We start from the raw sequence: 21,253 nt of genomic DNA, 5'->3' as shown, positions 1-21,253 counted from the left end.
CTTGTAGCCTTTCTATTTTTAATTTAAAATTTTCTTGGGGTAGAGATATGTACATCCATGAAGGATACCAGTTGCCGTGGCAATTAACTGTAAGTCTTTCAAGCCTGAGAACGGTGAAGCCCTGCATTTTATCCTGGGTACCTGAGAAACCTATGGCTTTGAGTCTTAGCCCAAGGTGTGAGACATCTTCTCACTGCCCACCCAAGACTGTACCCAGCAGCACACATCCTACGGTTGCCATTTAACAAATGCCTGATGAATGATATAGTCATCCTCATACTTGTTGCCTCCATCATGAATTCAGGTTTGGAATATGATATGTTTTACTATGTTCTGTGTTGCTTTTAGGTTTTACATTACAGATTGTTTAAACGACCTCCCAGTAACAAGAAAAGCATGCTACTTTTGACCTGTATGGACATTTGAGCCCTTCTACATCCACAACACGGTTGTTGGAAGCCCCTGGTTTAGCTGAGAAGCTGTGTATAGTGCCTTCTCCTCTTCTTCCTCTCTTCATCCACGACCCAGCTTTTCTGTTCCTCTGAGCCTATTTCTTTTGGGTGTGACAGTGGCAGGAGCAGGGCGCGACACAATGTTTGTGTCCTGTTGGTGACTCACTGCAGAACCATGGAAAAGGAATGCCAGGTGTATGCTTTCATGAGCATCCTGAAGCTCTTAACGTATTCGGTTAAATGGCTTTTCACTAAGGCTTGGTTGGTGCCTCCCCAGCGGCTCTCATCCTGTTTCCAGAATGGACTACTGTGTTTTGAAGTCTTACATACTCAAGAGATGCTAGTGGTATCTGATTTTCAGTTCATTGTTTATTCGGAAAGAAAGACAAGTTACCAGGAGTCACAGGTTCCAGCACGGTGCCCTGACCCAGATGAGGATACAGTCAGTGAGGAAGGAGCTCTTATAAAATGAGTAGGTTTGGGATCTAATCTGTAAAATGGTTATTTTAGAACCGATTCTATCAGGTACATCTGTGGCCATGTAGAACCCAGGGTGAGGGAAGAAGCACAATAGAAGGCTGTGTTTTAAAACCAAGAATCCATGTCTTCATACTTAGTCATGGAACATCGGTACTTTGCTATATGGATTCTCACAAGGTAAATAAATTAATCAGTCACTCCACATTAATAGGGACCTACAGTCACAATAACTAATTTGTAAGACCTGAGGTAATGCAAACACCATGATAAGGCCTGATGGTGTTTTGCAAATAGGTTCTGATTTGCAAAACTAACCAACACAATAGCAATCTTTCCACATAAAATATTCATATCAGAAATGTTGACTGAAGTGATGGAAAGTCATTCATTTAAAACTAATAAATAAACACGCTTGCCTCCCGTATAATCCTGCCTCGTCACACCCAATTTAACAGTGTTCCTTCTCATTATTCTTGCTCATCAGCAGAAATGGCTGAGGATAAAATTCAGCTCCCAATTTCCTTGACAGATAAGGAGAGATGTATATATATATTTCCACATGAACAGTCAAGATAGGAATAGCATTTCAAACAGAAGGAACAGCATGGACAAACATGAATGTCATGAAGACCAAGGACCAGGAAGTTGGCCAATAGCCACTTGCTCTAGTGAAGCATATGAGAGGCCCGTTACTGTGGCTAACATCACTGCCACTGCAGAGCCAGGCATTCTAACTTTAAATAAGGGCCAGATAAGTATCCTAGAGAGATGGACCACAGGTAAAGTTCCCCAGAAAGACATAAACTGGTTTAGTGAAGGTGTCAACATAGTAAGCACATACAAGTTGCACATAATTTAAATCAATCACAGTGCTATTTGGATAGTGTTTAATAAGCCCTCGTTAGTGAGCAAGCTAGTATCAAAAATATGACAACTTTAAGATTTGCTCTATGACACACATACTCATAATCAATTTTTTTGTCCTGAAGCTAGGTTGTCTCCTATTCCCTCTTTCAGAGACACAAACTTAACTAATATGTGACCAAGAGGCAGAAGCCAGGCAAAGTTTACCCGCTTTCTGCTTGTTTCCAGAGCCTATGGTTTTCCTAATGATTGCAGAGATCATAATAATGCAGTGATTCAGGGACATGACTAATGTGTTTTACCCTGATAGAATGCCACTCTTGTCTACACCCTACGAGCTGCAAGTAGTCACTAACCCCTGATTTGTCATCTTTATGGAGCTAAATATAAATGTAGCCACTAACTGAAAGACATGAGTCATAGTGGAGTCAGTTACAAACTTTGTCCAGCACCAAGGCTATCGTGATGAACAGGGACTCTTACTTCTGTTGGTGGCCATAAGTCGTGATGTCTAAAATGCAGAAATAGGAAGAACATTTTTATTCTAACACACATACCTATAATAATGTCAGAAGGAAAAGCAGGAAATTATGGTAGGGTAAATTGGTTTTGAAAAATATAAGTATTATTTTCCTTCCAAGGTCTTATCATGAGAACATCCCACTTTTCAAATCTCTGAAGTCCCTTCACCCTCTTTAATTGTGCCTCCTTGTTTTCCTCTCCTGCTTCACCCGGAGTCACGGTTACAGAAGAGCCAACACTATCTCCTTTCTGAACAATATGATCATTTCTGATTTCCAAGAGTAAAGCGACCTCAAATTCAAACTGCCTGTGATGAAGGAGAGGCGTGGAGGCACCGTCCGTGAGAGGCAGGTATGAGGGACAGCATTAAAGGACCAGGACCGCGCCTGGCAGACGGAGGCAGCTTCCCTTCTACCATCAAGGGCTCTTACACTCTGAGGGTGGCACGCTGGTCAGGAAAGGACAGACTGTTCACATGGAACAAAAATGGAGGGATCTGTAATCATTTGAAAATAATCTCCTATCTTATACTTAAAGAAATGAGAGTAAAAAACAGTAATAAGACAACATTTGACTTTCCCGTCAAGGAAACAAGCTGAGCTGTGGGGAATGCTCAGTCTTGCACTGGATGGAGGGCGCAGCTCAGCATTTCTCATCATTCAGAGTGAAAAGCCTAGAGCCTAGTAATTTACCTCTAGGAGGATAACGGCAGGTGCATTTGCTCCCTCGGCCCAGGGATGTGGTGTTTGCAGGGACAGATCCCCCGGGTACCTGAGCATCCTTTAATTCATAGAGCAGATCCCCTGGGTACCTGAGCATCCTTTAATTCATAGAGGAACACTAAAATCTCTCAGAGGTTGCCAGCGAGCCAGAGGTGGGAGTGGAAACAGTAAATCATTTCACTCTGATATTTTTGGGCTTTTGTGGTGTGTGTGTGTGTGTGTGTGTGTGTGTGTGTGTGTTTACAAAGAATCCTTATGAAGTAAATAAATTAGCTAAAGCCAAATTGTATTTTAAATTAAAATGCTTTTGGAGTTTGGGGGAGAAAAACCAAGAGAAGCAAGCATGAAATTTTCCATTTCTGTCCCAGAGCGGCAGTATCAAGGGCTGTGGGGCTAAAGAGACAAATACACTTAGGATCCTATGCTGGCTTTGTTGAGCTCTCTCTTGTGCCATGTCACCCTTAAAGAGAAGGAACCAAGCCATCTGTGTCCAGCAGGACACTAGGCTCTAGAGCAATGGTTCTCAAACTTCCTAATGCTGTAGCCTTTTAATACGGTCCCTTGTGTTGTGGTGACCTCAACCACAAACTGGTTTCTGTTTCTACTTCATAACTGTAATTTTACTACTGTCATGAGTAGTAATGCAAATATCTGATATGTGACCCCTGGGTAAAGGTCATGTGACACCCCCCCACACACACACACACAAGGGTCATGACCCTTGGTCAAGGAGTGCAGCAAGTGCTCACTCAGTAATAAAATCGCTTCAGATTGTCATGAAGCAGGCAGAGGCATTAGCATTCGGCTGCCTGTGTACTGAGTGACCAAGAGTATTTTTGTTTTCAATACACTAACCTTTCAGAACCTCGGTGAAAGCCACTGTCAGGGCACGGCACCCTTATAGCCATTCCTGGGCAGCACAGAGCATGTGGTCTTAAAAATTCCTCATGCTTGCCAAACACATGACCTGCGAGATCATAGTGTTAATTTGGAAGGGGAAACAGTTTTATGGCATCTAAAGGAATGAAAAAAAAAATCACCTCTAATCCTTTTGGGAATCAAAGGGGTAATAAAGTGAAACAGTGCAGAAAGCCTCGCACTGTAAATCCATTTACTATCCAGCCTTGTTTACACAAGATTGATTCACGGAGCTCACTAGCCCCCGAAGCTTGCTAGCGTGACTTCACCAGAATCCCATTTACAGAAGTGTCTGATATCCCCCCCCCGACCCCCGCAAATAGTGTTCAGCTGATTAAAGCCTAATTACACACATCGAATTAAAGGTGTGAGTGCGTAATAAAATGTTCCAGCTAAAAGGAATCTGGGCTGGGGTCTGATTTCCAGCCAGTAATTTGGCTGAAATAAAATGGAAACAAGAAAGCGGAATTGTTTAAAAGGTGCGACGTAATGACAACACACATTCTGGGCTGCAGAAAGAAATAGGCAAATACACTGTGCATTTTTAAGTGGGATATGCTGTAATCAAAAACAGTCCTTTCTCCTGCCAACATTTATAGTAATAATACAAACCACACTCGGAAGCCAACAGCCAGGGGGTGGGGGGGGGGACATATTTCCATTTTAACGCCTTTCGATGATCAAAGCGTCAGGCTTAATACAATCAGCTGAAATCCATTTACCCGCGAGCTCACCACCGTGCCCAGGGACTGCGCTCTCTTCCAGCCCTATCTATTCTGGAACAGGTGCTACAGTCGTAAATTAATTAGTCTGCGAGAAGCACCTTGTTCCCCGTCTCCCCAGGCCTCTTGTGGGTCAGGGCCTGGAGGACTTCACCATCTGGGCAGAGTTTCTCCCAGAGAAGCAATCAAAGCCTGCAGATTGCAGCCCACAGAGGCAGGTTCAAATGACAATTAACCTTATTAGGCCTCATTTTTTACAGTTTATACTGTGTCAACACATTGGCCCCATAAATAATCTGCCACATCAGACAGGTGAAGAAAAATGTTTCTCCCCTTGTTGAAAGTTTTAAAGCCCTCAAGAGAGTGAAAGATAATGTTTAAGTGGTGGCGTTAACAGATACACACATGCCAGGGTTGTTATGTAAGAAGCCAGAGAGATGGGCTCTGGAGCCCAAATTACGGCTTATCCAAGCCGGGTCACACATTCATAGATGTGAGTTTGTGGTGGGCAAAGTCTTGGGCTTCTCTCCTAGGCTTTCTCCTTCAGACTGACTTCGTCTCACGGATGTGGTCTTTTACCATCTGGCTAACTTGAGAAATACATGTTTCTTTATGGAAATTATGCTTTTGCTCCTTCCTTTACCACAGTGATGCACGTAAGACCCTGTTGTCCTGGGAATAGAAAATAAAACCAATCAAGACAATTAACATCCACAGCTTGCCACAAAATCAACAGATATTTAAGCTACATTTTTAATCAGACTGAGCTTAATTAAACACTTCACAGATGACTCTGAAGCCTGCCACAAAAAAAAAAAAAAAAAGCCCACTTAAAAGAAAATCTTTAAGCATAATGTGAAATCGAGTTTACTAACAGATTGCCACAAGGATTCTTGCAAGGAGTCTCTGAGGGTCCTTATTTATACTCTGTTCACCATAGTTGGGGCCTACTGGGACCCACCTTTCCATCATTCTGAGCTCAGGATTTTAAACTTAGGCAATGATGTGCCCTCTGTGCTGGCCTCTCCTGTTTTGCAGCATCCTAGGAAACCTGCTGTGGGCTCTACTTGGTTTGCACTTGGAAGGTCCCTGACCATGGGGACAGCTTTGCTTTCATGTGTAGCTCATTGTTGACTGACATGTAGTTTGAGGACATTTGCAAACTCTTATCATTTGACAGGCGAACTCAGAGAATCATTTACTTCCCCCCAAAGATAGTACGGGCGACTAAAAAGATTAAGGAAAAAGGAACGTCCTCTAAGGTAGCTTTTGTAACATTCAGAACTAGTACCAGGGTTGTCGAGATGGCGCAGGCTGTGAGGTGATGATCCTATGCAAACATGAGAGCCTGAGTTCAGATTCCAAACACTCACGCAAAAGGCCAGGCACACCAGTGTGCACCTGTGATCCCAGGGCAGAAAACAAGGAGTCCGGAGAGTCTCGAGAGCCAGCCTAGACCAATTGGTTCTGGCTTCTCAGCTCTGGGTTCAGTGAGAGATTCTGCCTCAAAAACTAAAGTGTGCTAAAGGAAGACACTCAGCATCCACCAAGTTCTGGCTTCCACTCTTGCAAACAGACATGGACAGACCACACAACCACGGACCCATGAAACATGCAACACCCTTCATACACACACACACACACACACACACACACACACATACACACACATATAAACACACACACACCAAGCAGGATGTATACCATTGTCACTTTCAAAACAAATTTCCATTATGGTTCCCTTTGGACTTGGGATAGAAGGTGTTCAGCCTGTAACTTCTGTGGTTACATTTTAAGGCTTTTAATTTGAAAGTGCACATGTGAGACTTTTAAGACCTAAAGAAAACTCTGTTTCTTCCCATTCCAGCCATCAGGAAATAGACATAAAGGAAGTATGAAGGGAGCCCCCTGACCCATCTGGGTGTCATCATTTAGGATTTGCTTTTCACTATCAAATTCATATTTGTTATCTGGAATGATGTGTCTTAACTTACATCTACAGTTGTCCTTTAATCAAAACTTCCTATAATTATTATATATTAGCAGTATCCATTAAGAACTTGAAGCTGGGAGTGGATGATGAAGTTTGGGCATCTATCTTGGTATTGAAAAAAAAAAAAACTGCTGAAGAGCCTCTTACAAGACAGTGCCCCCTGGTGGACTTCCTGACACCCAGCGACAGCCGCTGTCTTGTAGGGTGTAAGTCTGGGCAGAGACAGAGCATGGTGGTGCCCTGTGATACTTAGGGTAATCCCAAAGACAGGAAGGGTTTGCTTCATTCACAAGTAAGTGTTTGTTGTGAGCCATTGGGTGCCAGCCAAGTGTTAGACATTTATGAATACAAGGATGAGCAGAACAGAATCCTGTCCCCCCAAGCGGCTCATGGGCAAACACAATCACATTTGAGAAAGGAAGATGGAAGGAGAAGTAGGAATGTGAGGCGTTTCCTGAAGAATGCTAGGACCAACCAACCAGCCGAATTCTGACTGCAGCAGCTATCGAATGATTATGAAAAGTCCAAAAGCAAACTGTCTGAACCAGCAGAGATAGACCCAGTAAAACTCTGCTTCCCAAATCTAAGACCATTCTTCATTGCTGCCATTCTGAGAGATCTTGATGAAAAAAAAAATGGCCAGGGTTTCTGCTGCCCACAATGCAGGAGGAAGAGATGAATTATTCTCTCTTTGTTCCGAGACAACTTCCCATGAGGCTATTCCAAAGACTTCCTGCAAGAAGCGTGTAAGAGTGATGATGAGCAAGCCCAAGGGGTTAACTTCAAAGATAATGTGCATTCACGATTGGACTCTCGAAGCATGGCTGGTTATGTTCTATTCCACTTGCCTTAAGCTCTACAAATCCCCCTTCCTCGGTGCAGACTCAACCACGTAAATGATACTGTATACCATGGCACCCCAAAGTCGATGATGTTAAAGGAAACCAAAGCCACACAGTCACTTTGGTGAACAATCCAAGATAACAGGCAAGAAAACAAGCAACTGATAAAAGCTCATCTGTGATTCTCCATGATAGCAGCTTTCTTTGCCGAATTGCTGGTTTATCATCTCCATTTGATGTGATGTCATGTAGCCTTACACATATTCCCATTTAATCTGCTACATTAGGACACACATTCTCTACACACCAATTACTTGCTTCTTAGACAAACTTCTTGAACTTCTTTGAATTGAGAAACCATGCCATTTGACTTTGCATTCTTATGCCCCCACCCCATTCTCAGAAAAACACTGAGCACAAAAATAATCACTTGGTTAGCATATACTGTTTGAGTTCCTGCTTCCAATATCTACTGTGTTGCAAAGAATAGATTGTATGATTGATTGCTCAGAGTCCATGGAATAAGTAGTATACAGGTAGTTTGTAAATGTAAAATTATCAAATGAAAAAAATTAAAGCCTTGCCGGTTGAACAAAGGTACTATAAAACGCACTACTTATATGTTCTGTAAGAACTTGTAGGACGTGCAAAAACAAATAAGAATACAAAAGCCGAGTGATGCCAGCAATCTGTAGGTTTTGACACACGTAAAGATGAGTGCTACCATGAAGCAAGTTGGACCACTGATGTGCAGACCATGAGCCTATGAGTCACAATAAAGTACTTCAAAATAGCCTCATGGGAAGGACAGAAGAGAGAAAAGAAGGATTTTTTTAAAGGGGAGAGAGAGGGGGGAAGAAAGCAAGGAAGGGATGAAGAACGAGAAGAGGGACTAAGGAAACATTGAAGAACAAGGAAACTTACACAGTCAAGGTAGATGTCTATATGGAGTGATGCTTGAAACACATCTATATAAATAGACATATAAAGACATGTAAATTAACGCTTGCCTGGTGTTATGCATGGGTTAGGGACTGTACAATTGTGGTCATCCTGTGGACAAGCCTGCCTGGCAGGTCATTTTGCAGTATTTCATGCCTTAAATGTATATTAATGCTTCCCAAAAAAAGCAAAGTAGCCATTAAGAACTATAAAATACCATCTACATAGCAACATATTTTTAGTGATATAAACACAGAGAACATAATGCCCATTATAAAATTCTATCCAGTAGAGGTAATAATTGTCAAACCAGCTTTTAGCTTGGCTGAAGCTGAAGTCAAAGGCAAGCTGGAATATAAGATGACCATCTCTAAAGATGAATCTGTAGAATAAAAGGTTCTCCTGTATGAAAATTCACAATTGGGGGGGGGATGTTAAAAGAGCGTGTCCTTCATTTCTGAAAGTCTTCCGGTCTCACCTAACAGAAGGCCCAAACTGTCTCCATTAACCTCTGATCATAGCATGAGGTGAAGTGAATCATGCAAACTGGGAATATTTAAATATTCTCTCTGCATAAAAGCTGTTTAGCTGCTGGAATCATTCCCTCGCACTGTCCCTGAGCTGAGGAAGTGGATGGATCAGCAGGGGAGACTCACAGATGCAGCTGGAGAGGAAGAGAGCTCAGGAGGACCCCGTTTGAGCAGCCATGGGGGACGGGACATGACAGAGGGGAGTTCACAGAAGCAGCTGGCCGGACGGAGCCACACACGGAAGGGGCTCAGCAAGGCAAAAGCAAGAGACAAGGCTTACTTAGAGAATCCCACAGCTTGCAACCCACCTAAATGTCTCTAAGGGGGGACTTAAGTCACTTTTTCTTCTCCATCACAGCCCTCAGAAAGTCAGAAGTTGCCTCTCAATCACCCACTCGCCCATCATGAGCACTGTGCTTAGGCCAACCCAAGATCCACATTCCTGCCAGCTTTCTCACCCTACTATAGCCTTCTCCCCAAAGGTAAAGCCATGACCAGAGATGTATACATGGTACCCAGGACTCCTCCTGGGTGTCAGGACTTGCTCTCCTTATGCTCCACACCTCACAGGTGAGTGCTGCCTCTGTCTTCCTGCCATCTAAGGCCACCCCAGGAAAGATGACTGCTAGCCAACTTGGATGTCCTGAGTAAGAAGTAATAGTAACTCAACACTCCTGAAGGCTTTTGTGAAAGCCAAAACAGGACGAACTTTTAGAAGCCACTGATTATAGAACAAACAAAGCCTCTTCGTTATTGGTGTTACCTGAAGGGAAGAACAGAAACACACCTGAGGAGTTGCACTTTACCCCAGAGATGAACCTGAAAAGCCAGATAACAACCGTCCCTTGCATCCACGGTAGCTATGCAGTTTATGAGCAATTACTAGGTGTTTGGTATTTATATCCTCTTTAATTTTAATAATATATTTTAGGGAGGTTTTTTAAATATATAAATTATATCCTAAGACAGTCACTAACTGTGTGAGAGTGTACACTGAAGTGATTATGGATAGCAATGGTCTGTCCTTTCAGCACCTGGGACAGAGATTCATTTCCACCACCATGCAAGAGTCTGGAGGGATTAAAGGGAGCATGGGAGGGGAGGGTGTTATAGGTCCAGCTCCACACAGAGCAGGAGAACTTGAAATGCCAACCTCCAAGGCACAGGCATATGTTAAAAATCTTACCTATAGAAATATTTAAGTAGCAAACAGTTGTGATATCCTATTCATTTTAATAATCTTTTTACATTTGTTTATGTGCATGGGGAAGGATGCATACCATAACACAGAATGTGTGTGGAGGTCAGAGGGCAACTTGCTGAAGTCAGTTCTCTCTTTACAAGGCTTGTGGGGATCAAACTCAGGTCATCAGCCTTGCCAGCAAATACCTTTATCCATTTTCACTGGTCCCATATCTATTAACTGTAATATAGGAATTATTTTGTGTGTGTGACCTCAAATTTAGTAACACAAACAAGAAGATCACAATCACCCAAATAAATACAATAAATAATAGTAATTACGAAAGTCTATGTCAAAGTAATTTTCAATGAAGATTCCATTATTTTCTACTCTCTTTTATGTGGTCCAAAGCTAAGAATATCACTCCCTTTACAGATAGTAATAAGCAAGGAAGTAAACAGGATGGAGGGTGGAAACCAGACGTGGGAACTGATAATGTCTGTGCATGTGAGATATTCTGGATAACATAGTGGTATGTCTTCCATGCTGTCTTGGTCTTTAGTGTCCCTGAGAGTGGGCTGCTCCTGTCTAGATAGAAACTGAAGCTCTGGACCCTCGTGCACCTGACTGCAGAGGTCCAGAGAGTTTAAGAGCTTTTGGTCACCAGGAATTGGACTCATCTATTGACATGTTTATGTGTTATTAGACCAGTCTCTGATTTCTGTCTACCTCTCCTTTATGATCAGACAACAGAAAGTCACAGACCACAGTATGTGTTAAAATAGGAAATATCATCTGGACGGCACGGATTAACTATATCCCAGAGACAAGGAAGGAGCCAGATTCGAAATCCAAGCTGTCTAGGAAGTAATCTTCAGAAGCAGCTGTTAAAACAGAACACTTTCTGCTATCTGCCAGGTGAGATGCTTGGCTTCTAAATCTTCAATGTTAAACAGGACAAGCTTCATTCTCTATCTTCTCCGAGAGGACTTCACCTTCTCTTTGAAAGACTTCAGAACTTCCACCACATGATGATGTAACCTGGCAGCCTCTCCTAGGAATTTTGAGTATAGAATAACAGAGAGAGAGAGAGAGAGAGAGAGAGAGAGAGAGAGAGAGAGAGAGAGAGAGAGAACACTCTCACACACACAGTGCACTCTCTATTCATACATACACAATGTACTCTCTCATGCGCACAAACAGTGCACTCTCTTTCTCTTGTGTGTACACACATGCACACAGAGTGCACACACACACACACAGAACACACACTTGCACACAGTGTACTCTCTCACACACGTACATGTGCATGCATGCACACACACACACACACACACACACAGGAGTACACTCACTAGTACATCCAGAAGTTGCTAGTTGTGCATGTTCATCAGATGGTGTGCTTTCACATTCTTCCACTTTCCACAAAACCATGCATATGTGAAGGATGCAGAACTGCTCTGTACCCCAAGCTGACTTTCCACATTCCTTCCGGTAGCACAGGACTTGGGCATAATAAATGCCTGACCAGTAAGTGAGAAGGGACCATCCCGCGGGGGGCGGTCTAGTCGAAGACACACAGTCCCACTGCTCTGCTCTGTGACCTGCAAGAACTGGGTGAGTGCTCTTTTGGCACTGAGTCAGCCTAGCTGTATGAATGAGCTTTGAGTCCTTTGTGTAAGTTGTGGCCCAAGCTCACACACTTCCCTAGCTTTGTGGCTTTGACCAAGCCTTTACATTTCTAAGCCTTAGTATCTTTACTCTGTGGGGATTATAATAACAGTGGGATCTATATAAGGGACCTGACAGAGTTTGGTAGTAAGAAGATGTGTTATGAGTATTTGGTGTGATGTGGCACCCGCCCCAGTGACTATGGACTGACTCGGTTACTCTCAGTTATATCTGGGGCATAAGCCTATTAGTACAGTGCTAGGGCAGAGTCTGTAGCCAGTCTCTGCTCACGCTTTACCTGCCACACACCTAGAAAGGCCCAGCACGGAAACAGGCAGAGGATGTCTCCCACAAAAATAAAAACAAAAACAAAAATGAAAACCTGAAGCATCATATAAAATCTGGGCTCTTGTAGCTGAGAACTTGCTCCTCAGTGCTGGGTTTCACCTCGGGAGCTCCTTCAGTGCTCCAGGAGCCACTCTGGCCAATAGCATCTGCCTCACTGATGAGAGCCTGAGACACTCTCAGGGAGGGGTCCCTCAGCAGGCTTCATTCCCAGTGGCTGGGATACAGGAAGTGCCAAATGGATTCCTCGGGAAACACAAAGTCTTTAGCCCATTGGGCTTTCTAATGTTTTTACTGTAGATTGTGTGTCTCCCCCTAATTGTTCTATAAGCTTTTAATTCTCAGATATCACATGTCAACTGTGCCAGTGATACATATAAAATAAGTGAATAGTGCAAATAATTAAACAACTTATCACTGGCTAGCATAATGTGAGAGTAATGCCCCAGAAAACCTGTGTGCTGAATTCTATGTTTTATGAAGTAGTTCTGGCAGTCTGGTGACCTACGACTATAGGCACATCTGTAAGTACTTATGTGCGCATAGCGGAAATGCACACATGGATACAAACCCATATTAATAATGCATGCCTTCTACCAACAAGGGAAGAAGCCTGTATATAGAAATGAGCTTAAAGGTAGAAGCATATATATTGCAGAAGCACTCTTGCAAGCCTCAGACGGCCACGGCTGTATTGCAGCTGACAGGACCTGCCTGGCACAGCCAGATGCGACACTTCTCATCACAGGCCTCTCCTCGCTGAGCCTTGGCTGGTGCATCAGGCCTTGCTGCGGTGGGATAATAACTGACAGCAGGCTGACACGCAGCCCAAAGAGAGTTCCATCAGGAGGTCTCCTGGGCCCGGGGATCAGTGGGCTTAAAATATTAGGACGTGATAGAGTTAACACTTGCCCTTGAGCAGATGGTTTCGAACATTCTGTCAACACTGCCAGTGATTACTGCAAACAGATTCTCTGTCCCAGAGGGACGGGAGTGAAGTGCTTTCGAGCTCTGATGCTCGGCTGAGAGGTGTAAAATGTGTCATTTCCAGGGTCTTCTCTCAGCTGTGAGAAGTGCAGACGCTTGTTCCCCACATGGGGCAGCCAGAGCCACCATTGAATGAAGAGCCTCTGCCAGCATGTGAGGCCACAACACAGACCTGGCTTGGTTTGAGCCTCCCTAGTCTGTGGTGTTGGGATGCTATGCCTTGTGGGTTTCTTTGTATAATTTGCATATTAGTAGTTGTAAGGTCTCCAGTGCCTATCATCAGAGTGAGAGGAGAGAAGAGACAAAAAATAAGACTGCTAAAATGTTACAAAACAGAACCTCACACACTGCCTTTTTTTCACTTGATATTTAGAGCCGCCCTGTCAGCTCTGTGTTGGATTTAAAACAGTGGTGATCAACTCTTGGAGTCAAGTCATCTTGCCAGGTTAGATGCAGATATCACTATCATGTCTGGCTCAGTGTTCATTCTCAATATGGTAAGTTTATCTTGACAGGGTGGGGAGAGGGTTTCTCTTCAAACACAAACTATCACCCACTCCTGTTGCATGAACGGGCTTATAAGAATGAAGAGACAAAGTTATCAGTGATGGGAGGACCTGGGAAACAACAGGAAAGTCCCCTTTCACAGCTAAAAGAACCAGAGAGGCCCACAGTAGGGGCACCAATCAGTACCAACCCAGCTAATATGTTCTGTCTGCAAAATACACGGTGCCATGTGGAATGCTGTCAGCTAAGAAAATGGAGCTGGGACGTAAGGGCAATCGCAGAGCTGAAGACAAGCCTGCACTTTAGGATAGCACAGTAGAAGGAACAGGTGCAGGACCACCTCCCTACCACAACCACATCTGATCAATCGGAAAATAAGATGCTAGCCAGGGTAGCGCACACCTGTCTTCCAAACACTTGGGATAAGCAGCAGCAAGATGTGGGGGGTTCAGGGTCAATCTCAAAACAGCCAATGAAAGGCTGGCCTGGGCTACATGAGAACCTGACTCCAACCCAAACAAAACGGAAAGCCCTCAAATTAATAACAATGAATTGCTGGGTTCACAAGGACCCGCTCTCTCCAAGCACATCCTGTGTAGAGGTCATGACACCAGGAGCTGATTCCAAGCTCCGGCAGCTGATCAACAGATACTGACTCTGATGGCAAATGCCTCACAGGCCAGCCAAACCAGCCAGAGCCAGTGCGTATAGAGGGTTTTCTTGTCTACCCAAAAATAGGTAGAGAGAAGCAGGAGACAGGGAATGCTTCAAGCATGGAGAGCCAATTCCAGCTCCCATGGCCAAGGCTGTACTAACTTCGCCTTCCTTCCTCTGCCTCAGTGCTCAGAACACCTGCACTCCCAAGTCTTTTTCTTGGATTTTTTTTTAATAAGAAAAAAATTAACAAAGTACAATTTGTTGACAGTGTTCACAGCCGCACAGTGGGTGTTCCACCTATGCGCGCTGTCGTGCGTTTCTTGCTGTTTTCTGCAGGTGCTAAATACTCGCTGACAGCAACATATGTTACCAATTGAGAATGGTGTTTAAAAAAAAAAAAAACCCTCGTAATTAAGGAGTGCTCTCAGCTTGAAAAAAAATACAGGTGAAAGCTGCCTCTGCCTGAAGATTTGTTCTGATTTAGTTTCCTCTGCCGCTGAGAGAGTTCTGAATGTACACAGGAAGGACGTTCTTATGATTATTATCTGTGTGCATAGCTGTAATAATGCAGAGTTGTCACCAAAAGACTTGGGCTGACATCTCCTCCAGAAAAAAACTATTTATTCATTGATTTTTTTTTTGTTATGTTGTGTTTTGTTTTGCTTTGTTTGTTTTCGTGATTCTTTTAAAGTTTCTCATGTTCCTTTTAATAACATACTTAGGTTTTCTGGGAAACCGTGCAGACACACCCAAAAAGACTTTATTATGCTATGTAAACGTCAAAGTTGTCTATAAACAGAGTGCAAATTCTTTGATCTTTTTGTTACCTTCTAGCTATGTACAAGATGACCTGTGCACAATTAGATGGAAGTCCCTGTGATTTCACCCCTGTGAGTTTCAGAGATGGTTTCTTACCATTAGGGGATTTTATAGCCACATCTACCTCTTCCTTTAGGGAATGATGGGGCGGGCCATTGGCGATGTTTCAATGCTGTGACGGCTGGGCATTTGGCCTCCTTCTCTTTCATCCTGTTTACCTGAAGAGCCTCACCTCCCATCTTCATGGCCTGCTCAGAACAAGCTGAGACCCGGATGGCTACTATTTTGAAAACCATCTGTCTTGTTTGTGCTTTTCACTTTTGTGCCTTGAGACAGGGCCTCATTCTGTAGCTTCGGTTTCTTTGTAACTCATTATGCAGTCTGCATTGACCTGTGATTGGTAGCAATCCTCTTGTCTCAGCCTTCTGAGCTCTGAAGTGACAGTTTGGTCAGCCCCACCAGGCTTTGGGAGCCTTTCGTCAGCCCCCTCCAGCTTTCCTCCAGAGCTCAGATGCTTGGATCTGCTTTGTGAACGTGGAGGCAATGGTGAGCATATTAAAACAAAAGCAAAAATAAAACATATTTGTTTCTCTGGCTAAAATGTTAAGTACCATGAAGTGAGGGACACACTCTGTGTGTGGGGGTGTGGGTGGGGGTGGGAGGATGTTGCATACATATATGTATGCACCTTCACATATGTGTGAGTACAAGTGGAGGTCCTTCTGGAGGCCAGAGGTTGACATCGGGTGTCTTCTTCAGTTATACTCCACTTTATTTACCGAGGTCTCTTGAGGAACGCAGAGCTCACCAACTCAGCCAGACTGACTCTCCAGCTTTCCCTAGGATAACAAGTGGGCTGCCACAGCAGCCTGTGCTTAGTACGGATGCTAGAGATTTGAACTCCAGCTCCCATGCTTGCATTTGCTAATTCCTTGCTCATGGAGCCACCGCCCCCCCCCCCCCCCAGCCTAGGAGCAGCACCTCAGTCCTTTCCTGCCTAGAGCTTGACTCAAGTGTCACTCAGTAAATATCAATGGGCTATGTTAACACATAGTTTAAGAAAGCTATGGACAAACGGGACTGTTGAGGATTTTGAATCAGTTGATGTCAAGTGAAGCTAAAAGACTTCAGCCAACCCCTCAGGCTACTTGGCGAATGGTAGCTAGAGAAGCATTCTTCAAGTTTGGCTGCTCTGCATGGCCCCTGGGCGCAGCAGTGCATCTTCCTGGAGGTGGATGTGCAGGCTCAGCCCAGTCCTACTGAATCAAAACTGCTGCCTGCAAGGTCTTGGAAAATTCTTTACTAATTACAGTCTACGACTCCCTGACTGCGCTTTCCAACCAAGGGTCTCTAGCCAGCATGGCACACAAGTGCACATCACCAGAAGGGCCCTGACAGTGGCTCTCTCCAAGCCTCAGGAGGAGGAATTGGGGCTCCTCAACTAAAATCTCAGCTTGGTTCACCATATTTAGTTTCTAGACCTGTAGTTCTTGAAGTGTGGTCCCTAAGCTGGAAGCCTGGGGATAAAAGGCCACTTCTGACATTCTGAACTACAACTCCAAGCCCAACGGCTTCCCTTGGAAACCTGCTTGCCACTCTCCATATCAAACAATATGCCTATCTCCCAGGAAGATCCTAGGAACTCCAAAGTGCAGCCTGTATCTCAGAAACTTCTGGGAGTGGCACTCAGGTTCAACGTACCTCAAAGTTCTAGCTGTGTCCAAACTTTGGGTTTTGTGATAGGATGGCATCTATAGGGTTCGCACTCAAGTCCCAAGCTCATCTCCTAATTCTTGTAAATTTAAAATAAGGTCACGATTTTGTATTGGCCCACATCCATAACTATCCCCAGCATAGCCATCATGGGTTAGATATGCCTATAGGATCTCTCACTGTTCAATTCTATTGGCAGTCATGGCTAAGAGCCACCGATCTAGTCCATGGCCAAATCTACATGATAGCTAAGCAATAGGGCACACACACACACCACAATATACATGCATACATGCACACAAAATAGAGTCACTGTGCCACAGGCCATTTTCAGTAGGCAATGTTCTCATTGTGCCAGTGCCAGGGCTTGCTCACACTATTTGGAGACAGTGGTCATTCACTCAAGACCAAGAGACATAACAGCAGAAATGAATGAAGCTGCTGGAAGCATAACTCAATATGCTGCTTAATAATTAACTTTGTGGGTCCTGGTGATTCGAACCCAGATCTTCCAGCTTGCACACCGAGTGCCTAACCCATTGAGCCATCTCCCAGCCCAACTTTCTTCTTCGTGCATAGAAGAAATTCATGATAAACTAAGAGTGAGGGCATTATATGGTTGACACAGAAACCAGCAACATAGACAGCCATTGTTATCAGGCACAACATACTCTGTAACTCTACAGTCCTTCACTGAAGGTGTGCAGGTCTGTGTCCTCCAACATCAGCTAGGATGTGTGAGCAATGTAGTGCATCGGGATGTGAAAGTAATGACTATGTCAGACAAGGCAGGGACTCTCCAGTGCCTGGAGATATGGATACACCAAGCTCCTCAACAAGTCCTGAGTCCCTGCTCTCTGGTGGCAGCTTTGGGATACTGGATGCTGATTCCTAATGGCCTCTATCAGTAGTTCTCAGCCTATGGGTAACAACCCCTTTAAGGTCAAAAGACCAGGGGTCATATACCAGATATCCTGCATATTAGATGTTTATATTAAGATTCATAATGGTAGCAGAATTATAGTTATGAAGCAGCAATAAAAAATTTTTATGGCTGAGGGCCCTCACAACTTGAGGAACTGTATTAAAATCTGATAGCATTAAGAAGGTTGAGAACCACTGGCCAGGATGAGGGTCTACCCCAACATACCAAGTAGGTTTTCCTCATCCACTGCTGCTTGCACTCTATAGCACACAGGTTTATAGACATGTATAAAGGCTCACTCACAGACTGCTGGCATAGATTGCATACCTTACAGGATTTCTGACTTGGCTCTTGGAGTTCTAAAGGAAGCCCTTCCAATGTGGCTTGTCTACTGAAGCCAGAGGTCACAAAGAGCCACTTGAAGCCAAGAAGACCAGTGATCTTTCAGTCTTGCAAACTGACCCCTCCAAAACACTGCCCTCGGGGATCAGAACGCATATATACCATCTGGATATTAAGCAGGTAACTGAGCCTCAGTCGATCGTGGGTTCAAATCATGGCTCTGTCCCTGTTTTCTTCCAGACCACCAAACAAGAATGGTCATGAGTCAAATTTTCCTTGGTTCTAATCTCTGCCCAGCTCGTGTACCACAGAGGAGAGCAACCCTTCTATGTATGTCAGTCATCTCCTTCCTAATGATATGTTGCGGGTCCCGAGGATTAGTGTGCAGAACACATGTATGATATTATGTAAAGGGTGCAGAACATGTGACAGGGTTTCTAAATGTTAGCCTTTGTGTCACTTAGATCTCTGACTCATCCACAAAACATACACTTCATCCTATCTCCAAACACTGGGTTGTAATCTTTTACTTTCTGGCTCCTTGTTTATTCATGTTTTGACCATATATGCCTAATTATGGCTCTACCACTTCATAAGTATATGATAAAATGAACATTTTAAATGCACACCACATTTGATATTTGAATCAAATCTCTCCCTCTCCTCTTCCCTCCCTGTCACCATACTCCCTCTCTTTCTGATTTCAGCCCCAAGTGTGTGTGTGTGTGTGTGTGTGTGTGTGTGTGTGTACACACGCATGTGTAGTGTAGAGGTCATTCATCAGAGTATCCTTCCTCCTCCTCCTCTTCTTCCTCCTCCTCCTCCTCCTCTTCTGTTTGCCTGGATTTATTAATTAGATTAGACTGGCTGGCTATCAAGGCCTAAGGATCTGCCTGTCTCTGCCACCAGTACTGCAAGCATCTACCACCACATCCATTTCTCCTGTTGTGGATGCTGGACATGAACTTGGGTCCTCATGCATGCATAGCAAGCACTTTGAAAATTGAGCCATCTCCTCCACCTTGTTAATGTATTATTAAAATGCAGGTGAATCAGTTTAGGCTCAGAGAAATGAAATGACTTCCTCAGGGACACACAGTTCCCTTGGTAATTGGCATTTAAACCCAAACAGATTCTACTCTCTGCCCTAGAATAGACTGTCGATGACCAAACTGATGGCTTCTATGTAGGTTCTTCTTCTGCCTGCTCCCAGGTCATAGAAGCTGCAGATCTCTGTCTTCTCTCTGTGTTTCCAAGGTATAGTCTGATTTGTTTCCCACTCTCGCTTTCTCACTTTTCTCTTCTGCAAGCAAGGATTCTAAAACCCCTCTCTCCTCCATTCTAGACCTTGCTTTCCCACAGGACATCATTACATGGACCAGACCTGGAATTTAAGTGTGGTATTACAGCCCTCTCCCCCCACACACAGACATATTCACTTGCTTTTCCTTGTTTATTTTTGTGAATGGCCCTGCCATCTTCCTTGGCAGTGGCATCCATAACCACAGAAACAGTTGTTCAGTGGAGCTTCTACTTAGCAACTGCTTCTCCCAACTTATCTTTTACATAAACTCCCCTCTTAAAAGGCTTTACGACCCTCTCAATAGCAACAGACCACCATTAGGACTCTTATTTTCCCAGGAATTACGTGTCTCATGAGCTGGAATCTTTCTTAGAGTTAGGGCTTTGGATGCTCTGTATTCGATTTTTCCCCCTGAGCTGGAATGGAGTCTTACTATGTAGTCCAAGTTGGTTTTGAACTCTCTATCCATCTGCTTTGAGTTCTGTTTTAACAAGCATGCACCACCCACACCCAACTCCTATGCTCTAGGATCCCTATAAAGAGCAATGTCTCATTCAGGAAGGTACCTTTCAGAAACAGCCACTCACCATCAAATGTATAATGTGAGTCGTTGCTCATGTCAAGCTTCAAGGGGTGCTCCATGGCCATAGCAGTTGGGATTGAGAGAGTAATGCAGGATGCTGTTGCTGGGTGAGGAAGGCCATAGGTCATGCTCATCTGCCCATTGCTTCCTTAATATGATCTTTGCTAAATACTTCCAAGTTTGTGGGTGAGTTCATTCAGTGGTGGTGAATTAAAAGCTCTGAGGTCTAAGAACATCAGGAGATGGCTTCAAATTGTTCACGTTTGAATAACAAATGGTTCTAATTGTCGGGGCTAATTAATGACAGCCATTTTCAACTCTCCAAGCCCAAAATTAGAGCCCAGGGTTCAACCTCTCTTCCCTTAACTTCTACTTAAAGTCTGAGTTCTCTAGACAAGCTATTTACTGTGTCAACATGTGAATTTCTCCAATTATTTGGCAAGATTCATAACATACCATCAGGGAGCAAAGTTGAGAGAGAGAGAGAGAGAGAGAGAGAGAGCAATTTTTCAAAGCTCACCCATCCCTAACTCCAGCATTCTGAAACCAGTAGCCTCGAATCAGCAGCAACATCCTCTGGTCCTGGGGGCAACCCCTGGACTGGAGAGGCTAGCCACATGCTAAGACTTGCTCTACTTACTGACCAACAGTGTAGAGAGCAGGGACTGGGAGTCACAGCCTGGGGAGTGAATGAAATTCACCAATGACACAGAACAGGTTTTTAGGAGTCCAAACTAATTCACCTGGAATTTTGCCAAACTCAAAAAAAGGGGGGGGGGAAGCCATAACAATTTCCTTTCTGCTAAGAATAATTATGTGAAATGTCCCCAGTGGGGTTGCCACCTTATTAAGTACCCAATTGTGATCTACGGCTGCAAGGGCCTAGCTAACGACGTGATGGATGCTTTGTACGAGATCTATAGGAAGGACTGGAAAGTTAAAGGGTTTGTTATTTGGAAACATGAATGCAGCTGAAGTTCAGGGGCTCCTTAGGAAAGCGCGTCTTTAACTGTAATTATTGGGCATTATCACGCCTCAACAATGCGCAGACTGGCCATCACTCTCCCATTTCATTTTCTGTACATTTCAGCCTCCGTTTGCTCCAAAAGGCACCATCCAGAAAAGACACGACAAATCTAATTATCTGAGCATTGTTTAAAGAACCAAATGCGGATCACAGTCGACCCCTTGACAAAGCAACCCCCTCTCTTTTTTTTCCCCCTCAACTTAA

General features: G+C 44.0%; 1 long non-coding RNA gene across 2 annotated transcripts in view; it reads left to right on the top strand.

Moving 5' to 3' along the window:
• The window catches only part of Gm38505 (predicted gene, 38505), a 53,526-nt gene that overhangs the window by 15,792 nt on the left and 16,481 nt on the right, over window positions 1–21,253 (top strand). Inside the window, exons 2-4 of one of the 2 annotated variants that reach the window (NR_166363.1) lie at window positions 2,546–2,669; window positions 10,917–11,088; window positions 13,547–13,670. This is a non-coding gene — a long non-coding RNA (predicted gene, 38505). Of the gene's footprint in view, window positions 1–2,533; window positions 2,670–10,916; window positions 11,089–13,546; window positions 13,671–21,253 lie in introns of both variants that reach the window. The other variant, NR_166362.1, reaches the window with a different exon arrangement.

The sequence above is a fragment of the Mus musculus genome, chromosome 3, assembly GCF_000001635.26.
Source record: "Mus musculus strain C57BL/6J chromosome 3, GRCm38.p6 C57BL/6J".
NCBI lineage: Eukaryota > Metazoa > Chordata > Mammalia > Rodentia > Muridae > Mus > Mus musculus.
The sequence above is the reverse complement of the archived record's forward strand: the minus strand, read 5'-3'. Positions and strand labels throughout refer to the sequence as shown.